The sequence below is a fragment of the Triturus cristatus genome, chromosome 1_1, assembly GCF_964204655.1.
Source record: "Triturus cristatus chromosome 1_1, aTriCri1.1, whole genome shotgun sequence".
Classification (NCBI taxonomy): domain Eukaryota; kingdom Metazoa; phylum Chordata; class Amphibia; order Caudata; family Salamandridae; genus Triturus; species Triturus cristatus.
This window is the reverse complement of record NC_140579.1, coordinates 483,156,739-483,169,537: the sequence shown is the minus strand read 5'-3', so window position 1 is coordinate 483,169,537 and position 12,799 is coordinate 483,156,739.

Below are 12,799 nucleotides of genomic sequence, written 5' to 3'. Positions count from 1 at the left end.
GTGATTGGTCAGACTCATTTGCATCCTACATTTCCTCCAATCCCTTTAAACATACACCAGTGACAGCCTTTGCATCTTTCAATTTTACAGCATCATGTCAAGTCAACAACCACTTTGCAACATTTTTAAATGTGGCCAACTGATTTTTCCAGATCACATGGTGTAAAATTTTGAACTTGAAACTCGGTATCCATGACAACCAGCATGCATTTAGGCCCTAATACTTGTCCCTCATGTGTCCCCATTGTAAATCTTAAATCCCCATACAGGTACGGCGCTTTTCACACGTACCCCTAGGGCACCATCACTACAGTGATACGGGCCGTACTCACGCGTGTACGGCCCGTATCACTAGGGCCTACGGTACCCCCAACGATAGTGATACGGCACGTACTCACGTGTGTACGGCCCGTACATGCGCGAGTACGTGCCTATCACTATCGTTGGGGTACCGTAGGGCATAGTGATACGGCACGTACTTACGCGTGTACGGCCCGTACACGCGTGAGTACGTGCCTATCACTATCGTTGGGGGTACCGTAGGGCATAGTGATACGGCACGTACACACTCATGTAAGGCCCGTACACGCGTGAGTACGTGCCTATCACTATTGTTGGGGGTGCCGTAGGGCATAGTGATACGGCACGTACTCACGCATGTACGGCCCGTACCCGCGTGAGTACGTGCCTATCACTATCGTTGGGGGTACCGCAGGGCATAGTGATACGGCACGTACTCACGCGTGTACGGCCCGTACACGCGTCAGTACGGGCCCTACACACACCCTCAGAGCGTGTGTACTGCGTTTCTCTGCTTACACTGGTGATAGGAGGCGCACACGAAAGGAATGGAGGTATCAGACTCGCACAAGGCTGTACATCAAGTCATTGTCAGTGCAGTCCTTCATGTGCAGGGCCTAGGTGTGTCAGGCAGTGATGTGGCACATGTCTCCTCATGTTGTGGCACAATAGATGTGTGATGAGCTGTTTACACATGTCATGTGTGATGGGGCACTACGTGGCACACTTCCCCTTCACACTTTGCCCATGTGTGCGACACACGTGTCAAGCACTGCATCACTGGTATGGCACAGTCAGCAACACCCGCAACTGTCCCCTGATGGCAGGTACACAGATAATTACACTTCACATGTGACTCCCAGTGTGCCATGATGTGACTATGTCATGTGTGTGTCATGTGTTCCCATGAGCTTTCCGTTGGTGTTCCGTCAACTCCATCTGCTGTTGCAGCATCCAACATGTGTATGTGTGCATTTGTGCATGACACACATATACGCACACCATGCCACATGTGGACTCACACGTTACATGTGTCATGATGGTTCGAAGATGACTTCCTGACATGAGGCAATATCTGCGTTGTCTCAATGTCTGTGACATCAGTTTTTGACATGGTCCCCTTAATGGAAATGTGTGTCATCTGTCCATTTCCAGATAACATGTGACCTGTGCGTCTAGACTCCCGCCAGCTGTCTGTATGAGATGACATCCTTCTAATGCTGATATGTGGATGTCTGTCACTCATGTAATGTGTCTGGCTTGTCACTTACACTGGCCAACAGCGGTTTCATGGCATGTCACGTCAACATTGCCATGCAACTATTGTGGCTGGCTCTTTGTAGGAGTATCACCTTGCTGGCCCACGTGTCCTGGATGTATTGCACAGCACAGACTCTGTATTAAGCAGATGTGTATTAGCTGGTGAACATGTGCTCACCTCAGTGACATTGGTGTGGTAATGTACTCACTGTTCGTTATTCCTTCCAAATCTCTTCAGGGCACCGCCTCTCCCCAGACGAATGCCAGACCTGGATGCCATGCGTGAACATGACTGCATACGCAGATACCGATTCTCGCAAGAGTTGATAGAGGACTTGACCCGCCGGCTTGCACCACACCTCCAACCACAACACAGGTATCCTACAGCTCTGACCCCCAAGGTGAAGGTGATGGCAGCCTAAATTTTTTTGCCACCGGCACATTTCAATTGACCATAGCTGATGTCGGTGGCATGTCCCAGACTATGTTCAGCCGTGTCCTGCATGATGTTATAGAAGCCATGTTGTTGCACCTGGATGAATTCATCCATTGTCCCACTCGTGAGCAGTTGACAGGTGTCAAGGGTGAGTTCTAAGCCCTCGGAGGGATGCCTCATGTAATTGGGGCCATTGATGGGACACATGTGGCTTTGGTACCACCACAGGCACAGGCAGTAGCCTTCCGTAACCGTAAACATTACCACTCCATTAATGCCCTTGCGGTGTGTCTTGCTAACATGCTGATTTCCCATGTCTGTGCACGTTTTCCAGGGTCCGCCCACGATGCATACATCATGAGGCGTAGCAGGGTGCCAGAAATGATGCTGCAGCTGCACGCGGAATGAGCATGTCTTGTTGGTGGGTATACTCTGTTAGTCCTGTGTTTAGCACTGTCTTTGTATCTTACGGCATCTCCACTTCTTCACATGATGTTTCCATGTAGGGGACTCTGGCTATCCCAACATGCCATGGCTGATGATGCCTCTCCGCAACCCCAGAACATCCGCAGAACACCGGTACAACGACACCCATGGGCAGACGAGGCGCGGGATTGAGAGGACGTTTGGACTCCTGAAGAGCAGATTCCGGTGCCTCCACAAGACCGGCGGCACCCTCCCATATGCCCCGGTGAAAGTCTGCAAAATCTTCATTGTGTGCTGCATGCTGCACAACATGGCAGTGGAGAAGGCCGTGCCACTCATCCTTGATCCGGATGAGCAGGATCATCCACCCGTGGAGGATGAAGGGCTCGGGCACGGGGCAAGTGAGGATGAGGATGAGGACATCCGGAGTCAGCTTATCCGCAACTTCTTCTCATGATGGTGAGTCCCTGTGTCTGAGTGTGCACGCTTTGAGCCTTGTGTGGCATGTGTTGCAATGTGTGTGTCGAGCTGACTGTGTGCTAAGTGACTTGGAGGTGTGTTCTGATGTGTCATTCAAGTCATGATGTAATTCCACACATATTAGCTGGGACACTAAATTTGTTAAGGGCATGGTGACAACATCATTCCTGTAGAGTACATGTACATGTCTGCGGATTACTAGCTCTTCGCTGAATTGTTGTGTGTCTGTCCTCCCCAGGTTCTTGCGGCTGTCGTCTGCTCATGTCATCATTGCCCTCCTGCTATTCCTCATGAGTATTGCAACGTGTGCTGGATCAGTGTTACATGCACAGACATGGTGAAAAGTCATTTGGGGTAAGGAGTGCAGCAAGGCATTTTGTGGGTGGTACGTGTTTGTGATATGTGGGGACTGCTCCTGTGCATGTTGTGTTACCATGCATACATTTCGACTCACCATGGGCCACATGACGTGTTGCATGGCTCCCATGAATTGATGGTCACCCTTCCTGACAGTCATCTGTAATGGAGTGCGGATTCTGATGAAGGCATCAATGTGTGTATAACGGCTCCAAGGAACATACGGGATGCTAATGGTGGACATAGTGTGGGACATCCCCATATGAGGCTCAATGGGGAGTTGTAGACCCTCCGTGTGCAGCAAGGGGTGTTAGGCTCAACCCCTTCACTTGTGTGCAAGCTCAGTAGGATTTACACATCTGTGTGTTGAAGGGGGTCGTCCAGTGTACGACACACATGGTCAGCCAAATGACCTGTGAGTCTGTTCCAATTGATGCATTTCCCTTAGTGTGCGGCTGAGTAATAAAGGTGTTTGTCACACTCCAAGGTGCCTCATCTCTGTCAATGCAGGTCTCTTGCCACTTTGCATGCGGCATATCTGGCATAGTTGTGGAAGATTATGCGTAGGAGTCCATGTGTAGTTTAGCAACATGCATGCAGTTGCTCATGGGTTAGGCTCCCTATTGGGCATGAAGTACATGGTTGTGTATGTTTTTTGGCATGTTGGTCCGCACAATGGGCCACCAACAGCTGCTGAGGGTGTGTCACCTGTGTGCAGGTCGACCTTCAGTTTCCTGATCCGGTGTCATGCTTCTTTGGTGATTGTGCATGCATGGTCTCTGGGTGTGCCATGTGACACTGGACACTCCTTACTTTACACACGCGCCTGTTGCAGTTGTCCTTCTGACATCCTAGTCTATGGGTGCAAAATCTGTCATTTTGCAAGGAGATGCCGCCTGCTGCTGCGGCCCCTGCAGCAAGGGCCAACAGAGTATCCAGATTTGGCAACACACACACCTCCAGGATGCTCCTCACTTCCTCCCTCCACCCATTCATTTTTCTGTCCTCAGCTTGTCTATGCCACTGTTGCCGCCACGCGGTGCCAAAGGCTGGACCATCAGCACATGCAAGGTGCACATTGCACCACCATCCTGTCCTTGCATTACCCACATCACACTACAGTCTGATGTATAAGCCACACTCAGAGCTATGTCCATCCGCACATCTAACGCCTGTCAGACATACCCTGGGCACACACACGACACCTTTGCATGCTGAGTGTGCAACTCCAACTGCCTACACTACGCTGCCTTGCCTTCCAGGCCCTGTCACACCAACCAGGTCACGTCTCTAATACTCCCCACCGGCTCTGTAGCCCAGCAAGGGCATGGAAGTGGGACTCCAGGCTTCAGCATGTAGTATGGTATCATCGTCTGGGACATGGCACAGGTATCATCTCTCAGCATGTCAATCTACAGCGTGTCCAGGATCCCCCTCTCCACCATCACATGTGCACAGCACCTCATCATCAGCTCGTATGCCCTTGACAGCCAGGTGCTCCTCACCCTCAACAAAGACACAGACATTGGCAGTTCCATCATTCAAGTATGCATGAGATCTATTGATGAATGGCTGCACACGAGCCACCCGAGGCTGGACTTGTACAGGACTGAGGTGAACATCTGAGGATTGTCCCCTTCCAGCTGGGTCAAGTGCCTGTGTCCCACCCGCAAGAGCCCTGCACAAGCACCCAGTACCACACACACAAGATGGTGTGCATCATGTTTGGCTCGCTCACATATGCCATGCTAGTCCACAGCATCTGTACCTCATGCTGCAACGCCCTCTGCATTATGCACATGATCCACAGATAGATCCACTCCAAGAAAAGACAGACCATCCCCCAGGACCATGACAACATCCGTGTCAAATACTGCCCTGCCCTCTACGGAGCAAGTACATCCAAACTCCCAGGAAACTGGTCCACTTCCAGGGAGCATCTGCACACCTCAGATTCAACCCCCTGCACCCCAGCCACCTCACCGTCCACCATGGATAGCTGCAAAGGATCACTGTCTGCTGCAGGGTGACCTCCACACTCCCCACCCGCACTCAGGAGGCAGTCCACAACCCCGACCCCAACCAACCTTGTACGTCTGTCATCCTAGATCCCGTTGGGCCATCTCTGTGCATCCAACCTTGCCCTGGCCACCGTTCTTCACATCCACCGTACTCCAGCATACAGGACATTGTTCTCCCACCTGGCCACACATACCTGGGACTCCCTCCCCGGGAACCTCCACGTGAGCCATGACCTCTACGCCTTGATGATGATCTCCCAAATAGGTCTGTCTGCACAGTTTAGCAAGCCACCCCTCAGCAGCCAGAGGCCATCACAGGTGAGTGTTGTGCTCCATGCCTACATTGAATGATACCTTGTGACCCATGTGTGTCCTGTACCAGACTCTGATCCCAGGGTATGGATGGCTGGAGTTGGTTCAACACTCAGGCATAGTTTGACATTTCCACACACATATGTTGTTGAATGATGCAAAATGACAGGAACGTCTCATGTCCAAAGTGAAATATTTATTTACAGTGGGGTAAGTGGTTTGGTAGATGCAATTGGGTGCTGTACCGGGGGAATGGAATCCAAAGTTCACAGGGGGAGATGGTATCCTTGGCATTGGAAGTCATCAGAGTCCAGACCACAGTGTTGGTCATCATTGGTCAGACTGTGACCAGCAAGTCCATGTGGCAGAGAATGTAATTGGATGAGGTGCTGCTGTTGCGCTAGAGAGCCAGGTGCCAGGCCAGGTGACCTGGGAGATGGGGATGGTCCGCTGACTCTCACGGTCTTTTCTGTGGACGACCCACCTTCCTCCGGGGACCCTCAGATGCAGGCCTTGATGATGCTGGGGACGCTACGTCAGATGAATCCTCCTCTTCCTCCCTCCCTGTGTCTGGTGCTGGTCTACGCCTGGTGGCACAGGGAGGGTTTGCCAGGCTTTGGGCGATCTGACGGAGTGATTGGCTGACGTCCCTGTGCACCGCCAGGAGCTCAGCCAGTCTTGCCTCCATCCGTCCTTGGTGTTGTTGATGACTGACATGATGCTCGACCTGCAGGTTCTTAATGTCATCGAGGGTCCCCTGCATCTCGGAGAGTCTTGACACGACCTGGTTGATGCCTCTGGTGTCACACCGGTATGAGTCCAGGATGTTGCGTATGTGTGACATACCGGGCTCCTGAGCTGGCTGGTCAGGTTCGCGCCTCCGCCTGCCTCCACTCCCACCACCCCTGCCCACTTGAGCCTGGCCTGCCCTTGTGGGCACATCGGGTCTACGGGACCCCTGAGGGATGGCATTTGCAGGGTTGCCTGCCTCCTCCTGGGTGCCCGGAGAACCTTGTCCCTCCTGGTCAAACTGGCTCTGTTGTTCAGTGTGAGCAGGGCTCCTGGGTGTGTCCTGGGATGTGGCAGGAATGGGGGTGGTGGTTGGCACAGATGTACCTGACGCAGGTGCTACAGGGGCTTGGGCACCAGAGGGTCCAGGTTGGTCGGGGTCATCCACGGAGTGGTGAGAGTCGTCGCTGCCGGTGGGATCGTCTTCACGCTCTGCCTGGGACTATGATTCTTCCCCCCCCCCAGTGTTGGGGGGAGATCGACGACATTGCCCTGTGTGTGAGAGAGGGACAATGTTAACCCCTTCAGTGCCCATGACGAGCTGGACTCGTCATGGGCTGCGGTGGCGCTGTGCCCATGACGAGTCCAGCTCGTCATGAACTCCGCCCGCTAATGGAAGGCGCGGCACTGGGCGGGGAAAGGGGCGGGCATGCAAGGGGTTAATGGTGTTTCATGCGACATCTATGTTTCATACATATTCAAGTTGACACATTTCCTCCAGGTAGTTGGATGTGCCTAGCATTCCTCTCAATGTCCACTTGGGGATGGGTATGTTGCGGGGGACAGATTGGGATGTTCTCCTGAGTGTTTGACCTGTAGATTGTTTGCTCTGATGCTTATTTGGCTCTGGATCAGTCTTGTTGTGTCACATGTCCATTGTGGGAGTGTGTAAATCCGTTGCCTGCCCCGGATGTGTGTGCTTGTGTTATGGGGGGGGTTGTGACCGGGCGTGCTGTTGTGTGTAGTGTGAGTTGTCATTGGATCTCCCAGGTGATGTGTGTGTCCCCTCATGGTGCAAGCTGGCATGACAGTGAGTGTGAGTTCCTGTGCTAGATACCTGTGCTTGTGGAGTTGGTGTTTGAGTGTACAGTGGTCCCAGGAGGGCCTTGTGCTGCATACAGCAGGGCCAAGTGTCATCTACCTTGTCAGTACTTTGCCAGTCCCTGTGCATTGTGCATGGTTATGTACCTATGCCATATGGGCTGAGGGCATTGGTGTCTGCGTCTCATTTTCACAATGTGTTGTGTGGGGCCCACACTCCCAGCCTCCCGGACATCCAGTCTTGTGTTTGTGGTTGTTGTAGACTTGGACATGGCCTTGCCTTGATTTGTGAAGGGTGCATGGTGACGTTAGTGGCCTCAGCGTGGTTTTTGAGTGTGATTGTTTGCGGTGAGTGCTTGGGGGAAGTTGGGTGCATTTGGTGTGTATGTGGTGTGGACCCCATTGCCCCCATGTTACGTAAGTTGTTTGTGTACTCACCAGGCTCTGCGACTCCTTCGACTCCGTGTAATCCCACCGGCGGTAGCATGGCCATCACCTTCTTCTCCCAGGGATGGTAGTGTACGGGTCTGTGGGGCGGCCCACCTCCAGTGATGTTAATCTGGGCATATTCTTCATTCATTTTCCTCTTGACCGCCCTGCACAGATCGTACCACCTGGCTTGGCATTCATGCCTGGTCCTTCGGATGGGCGCAACAGCATTCCCCTTGTCGACAATCCTCTGCCACATGGCAGATTTTTCAGCTATGCTGGTCTGTCTGACCAATGTTCCAAACAGCTGTGGCTCGCCTCTGATGACTTCGTTGACAAGGAGGTCCAGCTCCGCCGTTGTGAACTTTGGATTCTTGTCTGTGGGCATGGTGTGGGGTGTGGGTGTGGGTGTAGATGGTTGTGGGTGTGTGGGTGTGAATGTGATGGTGTGTGTGTGAATGTGAAGAGGGGGATATTTGTGGAGGAGGTTGTGTGAAGGTGTGTGAGTGAAGGTGTAGTGGAGGTATGAGTGATGTGGAGTAGTTTCTATGTGGAGTCTGGCAGCAGTGGGTTTGCTGCAAAGGCTCATGGGTTGTGTGTGTGGGCCCTTTTTATTGGTCCATTTTTGGGTGTGGCTGTGTTTGAATTTTGGTGGGTGTGTTATAAGTGGTGGTTGTGATTTGAGGCCTCTGTTCGCCTGTTTGGATGTGCCAGGTCAGTCATTGAGATGTATTTTGTCATGTAGACGTGTTTTGTGGTGTTGTGCGAGTCGAATTGACCCTCCTTGTGCTGTTTTACAGTGTTCTGGTTCTGTAAGAGTCATTTTCGCGTAGGTACGATCCGTATGATCCGTACATACGTGATGCTGGGTGAGGGTGCTGGGGTACGGTGTTGGAGTGTGGCGCGTACATGCGGTGGGGGTTTGGTGCATACACGTGCGGCCCTGGGGTACGGAACATACATGCGGAGGTACGGCACGTACATGGAGGGGGGTAGGCGCGTACATGGGGGGAGGGGGGCGCGTACATGGGGGGAGGGTGCGTACATGCGGTGGGGGTACGGTGCGTACAGGTGCGGCCCTGGGGTACGGTGCGTACATGCGGAGGTGCGGCGCGTACATGGGGGGGTAAGGTGCGTACATGCGGTGGGGGTACGGTGCGTACACGTGCGGCCCTGGGGTACGGCGCGTACATGTCGAGGTACGGCGCATACATGGGGGTAAGGCACGTACATGCGGTGGGGGTACAGTGCATACACGTGCGGCCCTGGGGTTCGGCGTGTACATGCGGAGGTACGGCGCGTACATGCGGGGATGATGCGCCTACAGGGGGGGGATATGGCGCGTACATGGGGGGGTACGGCGCGTACAGGTGCGGGGCTGGGGTACAGTGCGGACAGGGGGGGTAAGGCGCATACATGGGGGTACGGCGCGTACATGGGGGTACGGCGCGTACATGGGGGTACGGCGCGTACAGTGGTGGGGCTGGGGTACAGTGCGGACAGGGTGGTGTACGGTGCTGACATTTTGGGGGTGGGGGGCTGTACGGCTCGTACACAGGCATGAGTTTACCCGTGTACATGTGTGCTCCTGCGTTGGCTCAGTACGGGACTTTTTACGTGCGATTGTGTATTCGGACGGACGGTCGGGATCGTACTTGCGCGCTCTGACTTGTGTTTTCCGATTTGCACGTAAAAATGTCCGGCTCACTCTCGTACACTTTTCCCGACGATATTCGGACGTGAACACTTTCCGACGCACTCTCGTAGACTTTTCCCCGACGCTATTCATAGTTATTTTTCACGGACGAATCGTACTTGCCCATTTGTACGGTGCTTCTACGACTCATACGTAAACAAATACGGATACGGGTCGTACGGAAATTATTTTTAACGGATCGGAATCGCCACCTTAATAATGTGAACTTGGGCAAGGTTTAAAAACAGTGGTGGATGTGCTCCGAGTAAGCAATGAACTCTCACATCCTCGATGGACATGATTCAGCCATCATTTTTAAATGCCCTTTGCGTCAGTATGACTTTCCACAAGACTAGTATCGTTTGTGCACTAAGGCATGCACCATAGATTTCACAGCTTGGAAGTTATGGTTGTCTGTGCTACTCCCTTTGAGCGTCTGTGTTCAATATAAAACGAGAAAGTCATCATGGTTATACGGTAGCAGATTATTTAAGGGGGCACAGGCATAGCACTCCCAATGCGCTTACTCCATGCATTAAGTTCCAAATCTAATGGTACCTCCATTTCCCCTGAAAGAACTTGCAGTAAATACTGCTAACTGTACACAGAATTGGAATTCATGGAGACGATTACAGGATGCAGGCATATTCCTGCATAGTGTGGGTATAAGTGTTGTGTTAGCAGCACAAAGTGATAATGCATGCACTGTGTTTATGTGTTACACTAGCTGCGCGATGTATGAGAAACGTGCATCACGTGAGGTAATCAGGCTTATAGTGATCCACTTTAAAGTCGTAATACACGTTATAAAAAGTGACGTGAAGTAAATGACACAATTGTCATGCACTTCTACCTTTCTTAAGGATCACAAAACATACATATAGTTCAGTATTTCATCAAACGCCCTGTAGTCACACACTGTAGGGATCATACGTAATATTATGTCATTCCCCATTCTTGCAGGGTTTACAAAAAGAGTATTTAAGTTGTCTGCCCCCGGCCCACACTTACTTTGTCAACAGCCTGTTAAAATTACAAGAAACAAATGTGAGCAGAAAGATTTATTCAACGATATGCGGAAAATTGATTTATTTTTAATAAGGCCAACTATGGGAGAAGGAAAAAACCTAACCTCAACTATAACCTATGATGATGCAAATGTCAGTCTTCTTAGGGCTAGGGCAGAGCCAATCTTCTTACCATGCGAGCATAATTCTAAAAAAGCAAGTAAAAAATAAAAATTCCTAATCTAAGAAAGTTATGCAAGCACACCCTAAAATCTCGAAATTTTAATTCTGAAAATTCTTCTCACAGTTATGTTCAGTTAAATTTCTTCATCAGGAATTTATTCAGTGTTCATCTTCAGGCTAAGTTTATGTGCCAGTTCACAGAGGTTCTTCACACAGAATTCAAAAAGCTCATTCAGGTTAATGTTTCTTTCTATTCCCTTACCGAAGTTGAGTACTACATTTAGTGGTTAACCTGTCTTTTTATTGCATTCGAAGACTATTTTATGCCGATTTTAGTATTCAATAGTGTTCTTTTGGGGAAGGCTAGTGCATGAAGACTACTGATATGTGAGTGGTACTTCTTGAATACTAACAGAATACTAAGCACATACTTATTTCTAATCGCATAGTCTTCATTTACAATGCAGAACATTTAGTGAATACAAACAATTTGAATACTACTTGACTTTACCCAGACAACTATGAACATTCTATTCAAGCTGCATGCTGAATGGTAGATCGGTGCCTTATTTATTATACTATTTTTATGCCTTATTTATTATACTATTGTGGTGTTTGTGTAGTATATGGTAATTGTTAGATCTGGGGGTCTCTAGTTGGCAGAGGTAAGTACCTTAGACCAAATAGGGACCCTTGCTTCTAGTCAGGGTACAGGGACACACACGGTAGATAACCCCTGCTCACCCTCTAGGTAGCTTGGCTCGAGCAGACAGGCTTATCCCCAAGGCAATGTGTAACGTATTTGCAAGTAACAACCACAATGACCCCCCCGGTACACCACAAATGTAGACCACACAGGTGAGTATATCAAAAATATAACTTTATCTAGTTTCAGCAGTAAGAATCAATTATCATAACGTTGCACACTAATCACTCTCTTGGATTGTTAGGAACATGAAAGGATAGTCTCTAGTCTCTTGTGCGAGGTAGCTTGTGTTAAGAATATGTCGTTAGGCTCTCAGTACTGAAAACACCTTTTTCAGCTATGCCCCTGCGCTTATAACTGAAGAGCTCCTCTCCGGCCGCTCTTCCAGGCAAATGCACCCCGGGCGTTGGTCCCCGGGCCCCACAAGCTATGCGGGATGTTCGGGGGTTAAGCGGGCGGTCACAACAGATACCGAAGCTCCCTTTCCCTGCACGGACTCACCAGGCTGCGGGTCGGGGCGCAAGGACTCAGCGCGTCAGAGCCCTCCTCCGGGACAGAGTTCCTGCAGCTCACGGACGATGGCCAATCAGGTCGCGGCTCCCTCGACGAGCCCCCAGGGACGACGTCAGACGTCACCGGGCCTCCGCCAATCGCAGCGCGGTTCCTCCGGCCAAGCCTCCGCCGTCAACCAATCCGGTCGCGGCCTCCTCGCTCCGCTCTTCGCTGTCTATGGAACGGAGAGGCACAGCTCCTGGTCGATCTCGGGCCCCCAGGCCGTGGCGGTGAATTGCGGGCAGGATTTGTCAATGCGCCGTAGCACAGGTGCCGATAAGCACGTCGATCTTCTCAGCGCGGCAGCCGGTTTCAGGCACAGAGCAGCGCAGCTCCCTCAAGCAAAGCAGAGAGCAGTCAGCGCACTTCACGGGACACAGCAGAGTCTTGAAATCTCGGCAACCTTTATGTCCCTGGGTTGCCAAACAGGAGGCCAGCTCTTCTCAGGCCCTTGGAGATTCAGAGTTGAAGACACAGCACACAGCAAAGTCTTGTCAGGTCAAGCAGGCAGGGTCACAGCACACAGCAAGGCCCCTTCTCCTCCTCAGCTTCAGTTGCACAGCAGAACAGGTCAGCCCTTAGAGCACACAGCAAGGCAATCTTCCTTTAGTCCTTCAGCAGTCCGTCTTTCAGCAGAGGTTCCTCTTGATTGTAAAATCTAAAAATCTGTTGTCAGGGGTCTTGTACTTATACCCCTAAAAGTCTTTGAAGTCTTTGTGCAAGTGGGTCCTGAGCCCGGTCTGATCCAGTTCTGGGTGTTGCTGGAGCACTTTGTTTTCCTGGCTTCTGCTTTCTTTTCAGAGT